Source organism: Mastomys coucha, unplaced genomic scaffold (genome assembly GCF_008632895.1).
Source record: "Mastomys coucha isolate ucsf_1 unplaced genomic scaffold, UCSF_Mcou_1 pScaffold20, whole genome shotgun sequence".
Lineage (NCBI taxonomy): Eukaryota > Metazoa > Chordata > Mammalia > Rodentia > Muridae > Mastomys > Mastomys coucha.
In genome coordinates, this window is record NW_022196903.1 from 35,594,351 (window position 1) to 35,598,679 (window position 4,329).

At 38.9% G+C, this 4,329-nt stretch overlaps 1 protein-coding gene across 1 annotated transcript in view; it reads left to right on the forward strand.

The window, feature by feature from the left end:
* The window catches only part of Ssbp1 (single stranded DNA binding protein 1), a 16,021-nt gene extending 11,771 nt beyond the window's left edge, over positions 1 to 4,250 (forward strand). Inside the window, exons 8-9 of the transcript XR_004121950.1 lie at positions 1,118 to 1,194; positions 4,108 to 4,250. The gene's annotated coding sequence lies outside the window, so the exon portion shown is untranslated. The remainder of the gene's footprint in view (positions 1 to 1,117; positions 1,195 to 4,107) is intronic.
* Positions 4,251 to 4,329: the final 79 nt, after the last annotated feature.

The window sequence follows — 4,329 nt, forward strand, 5'->3', positions numbered from 1 at the left end:
CCCCCCCCCCCCCCGTTGTCTCTGAAAGGCGAGAGGTGGAGGCAACAGCACTTCACTCAGGCTGACTTTTCTGCCTTCCTTGTGATATCAGCCAATTCCAAGCCAGTCAGATTTGCTGGAGCCTAATCCCATGCAGCTCCATCTGCTGAAAAACTTCACTGCTCCCAAGCTTGACTTGGCACAGAGACAACAGCACGAAGAGACTGTAGGGACTTGTAATTCAAGTTTGGGGTCTTAAAACTTCTGATTTTGATGTGATTATATTGGGGCTTAAATTTGCAGAAAACTGCCCTGCAAGTTTGTTGTGAGATTTTATTTCATATTAAATGGAAAGATGACTACATAGAAAAGTAGGAGAAAACATGTCAAATAGTATTTGTCATAGTATCCAATTTTTAAAAAATTTTTCAAAAATACGGAGGATATATGTGCTTTAAAAGACTGAAAGAGAAATGGCAAATGCTATGATTGTCTATAGGGGTATTGTGTGTAGATCCTTACTTTATACTTCTTGTGCATACTTTTAACAACAGAGCATGTTTCTTAAGATGTGGAGAGCTCTTTTCTAAACCACAGCCATTGCTTCTGCTCATCCTGCAGCCAGTGCTTCTTCATATACTGGAGTGATGAAGAAAGCTTTTCGTACATCCCCCAGCCATATGCTCTTCAGTATCTTAGGCTTGTGTACTTTGTCCTCACTCACTGTTAATAGCATATGTGTGCCTCTGAAGGCTGCACTTGAAAGATGAGCCTGTATGAGACCCCTGTTCACTTCCATTACAATTCTCAGACTGGATGGTTAGCTCACACAACCTCAAACACCAAACACATTGTTTTTGAGGCTGTTCAGGGAGATGAGTTATTGTTGTTTATCAGGTTATATAAGCTAAGCTTAATAGCTGAGTAAGAAAATTATTAAGAAATCCTCCCTTGTTCCCAAAAGAGATCACATAATTCTTAAAATTAGTTTCTCCTCTATTCAGATTATCCCTTTGCCCCTACTTAGCTCAGCCTAGCACAGTGACATTGTGGTCATGTTGGATATGTTGGTCATTCATTGGCATGGAAATATTGACATGGAAATGAGAGCTGGATCATTTTTCTTACTTTCTTTCAGGATTTGCATTATATGCTGTGAAGACTAGTGGGAGTAACAGCAAGACAAATTATAGCAAAGGAGCAGTGCTTTCTCAGGTTAGTAAGTTACAGGGAAACAACTAAGATAGTGACCATAATCGTAGTAATGACTGAGCCTTCTTAGTCCATTAGGTAAGTCAAGTATTGTGCTAAACATATTTTATTATTGTCTTGTGTAACTGTTTTCCAAGGAAAAAGTGACAGTATCATTTTACAGTGAAATTCAGAAACAGAAAGGTTAAAACAATGTCCAAGCCATACAATGGGACTTTGAACTCAAGTATGTGAACTTTTAGCTTTCTTCCATTGACACTCATATTCCACTGGCCTGATGTAGCTCCAGCCACCCAGTGTTAAACTGGAATGTCCTATATAGTGTGCTTCCTAATATACTTGAAAGAAATGATAGGTTTCAGTTAGGGGGAAACTTACAAGTGAAGGAAATACTCTGCCTCTTGTTTTCTTTTGGTGATCCTGTAGGAAAACAAGCCACAGTTCCTCTCCTGGCTTCTGACAATCCTGCTTTGCTTATATCAGGCAAGTGACTCCTTAAAGGTCAGAGTAACGTCAGTGTGTGTCCTCTGGCTTTACTGTTGACCAACCAAGCACTGAAATTGTCAGGACTGCTCAGGAAGTTTTTAAGCTCACTACCTGGCACCAGTAGAACTGAAGTTTGTTCTCATATCTCAGTTTTCCTCTTTTTCTCCTCATAGCTCCATGCAGTATAATAGTTGGTAACTTCTGTGGTTATTGAAGTTTAATTTTTTTTGTTTTGTTTTTTTTTGTTTGTTTGTTTGTTTTCTTTTTCGAGACAGTGTTTCTCTGTGTAGCCTTGGCTGTCCTGGAACTCACTCTGTAGACCAGGCTGGCCTCGAACTCAGAAATCTGCCTGCCTCTGCCTCCCAAGTGCTGGGATTAAAGGCGTGCGCCACCACCGCCTGGCTCTGAAGTATCATTTTTTGATTTTTTTTTAAAAAAATTAATTATTTGCTTGCTGCTGTGGTTTAGACCACAGGGATTTATTTTGCTATAAAAGCGTATATCAACTTTCAAGCTATATCAACTTTCTCTGCCTTGTGTATTGTTTTAAAAGGAAAAATAAAACAGTGGTCTCTAGTAATAATTGTCAAAGGTAAGGATATACAGTCAGACAACTCGGATCTACTTACCAGTTACTTAATTTTCTCTGCCCTTGGTTGGTTTTGTTTTTCTTGAGTAAAACAAGGATAGCCGTACCTACCTCATATACCTGCTTTGAAAAACAATAAATATTAAAATATTTGTGACTTAAAATTATAAATGAAAAATATGCAGAACATCTTGGCTACTATTGTAGCTATTTTAAGTAAGGCATGTTATTCAACTACTTAGGAAGTCTCATGTGGGACTTGAGTATATCAACTGTATGGTGGTTTATTATTTGACTTTATTGTTACTAACTCCAATGAGTAACTGACCACTTATTCCACATTGGTGGTATAGTATGGTTGTTTTTAATCTTTCATGTCTATCTGCCATTGGGTATTTTAAACTTCATGTAGTTGGGCACCTGCTGTATACAATGCAGCAATACATACCTACATATAGGTCTTTTAACAAGATCAATATGTTAAAGGAACTCATAATTTAGGATGTTGAGGGCCAACAAGGAAGGAAGGCAGAAGTTGGTGTACTTAATTGTGATTTGCTGTGCGAGTAGACCATGAGAGAGTGGCAAGTAAGCCATTGTTACCAGAGGAGATAGCATGTACAGATGTCCAGACACTTGACAGCTTTGAACAGTGGAAGGTAAGACAAGAAAAGTGGGTTTGGGCTTTGGAAACTCTTGGAGATCTTCAGCCATGTGGAGCTCCTGAAGGCTTGAAAACAAGAGTATGTTAAAGATGTTCTTTAGAGAGAGCACAACAAAAATGGAGTGAGGAGTAAGAACTGGGACAGCTTTAGAAGCAGTAACGAAGCACCAGCAATGTGCGTGGAAGTGTTGATAGGATGCAGACAAGGAATGACTTGAGGGGCATTTGGAATTCAAGTGAATCCAGCACATATTGTGCTCTAGTTTTCAGTCAGACCCTGTGTTTGCTGTAGCTTAAAACTATCCAAGGAAAGGTTGGGGAAATAGCTCAGGGGGTAAACTGGTTGCTGTTCAGATGACCAGAACCCATTAAAAAAAAAACAAAAAAACAAAAACAAAAACAAAAACAAAAAACAAAAAAACCCTACACTTGTACATGCATGTAATTCCTGTCTTAGGAGGCACAGACAGGAAGATTCTGGGACCTTTCTAGCCAATTGGTTAAACTCTAGGTTCAGTGAGAGACTTTATTTCAAAAAAATAAGGTAGAGAACAGTAGAAAGAAACTAATGTGGACCTCCAGCTTCCCTTGTGTATACATGGGCACATTGCACATAAACACACATGAAGAAGTCCAAGAAAAACATACAGCTTCTGCCTGACATCTAGTACTGGCACAGTAAGTAGCTGTAAGAGAAAGCAACCAGGTCTTGGAGCGTTGTCCTGTCAGATGAGTAGTAGACAGAGATACTCCATTTCTGGATGTGAGAGCAAACTTCAGAGGGTGACCAGCAATGGAAAATCTATAGTTAAGCCAGGCGAAGAATATAGAGATTAACCCTGGAAAAACAGTTTCTTTTCTGGGTCCATACGGCTCTGAGAATTCAAAGCTACTTAGAATGTAAAGCACAAACTTAAATAATGTACTACCTATCATCTACTATTTATGTATTCACAGAACTTATATTTGTTTGAAATAGGCACAACTCAAATACTACATTCCTGTTCTTTGTGGTTATGGATTGACAAAAGGTTATGTGCAGAAGTCATTTGGTGAAGCTTTTACGATTGTTCTTAGATGAACTGTTTGGAAACATGCCCTTTGTATTTCTCTAGACTCTCATCCCTTGACCTTTTCTTTCTTTTCTGTGATGGGAACATGTTGGCTGAATCTCCAGGTGCCATCCAGATAATGGAGTAGTCTTCAGGGTGGAAGCTGGAAGACGCGGAGCCTGTGATGACATAGAACTACCAGAGCATACCTAGACAGGCCACTTCTGAATTCCTTGGGAGATACAAATAAACCTCTTGTGTTTGTGTGCAGTTAAATCTTCTTTACAAATTCATACACATCCACCTTTATGTTTGTATAAATTGTCAAATGTTTGCTTTTTTTTTTT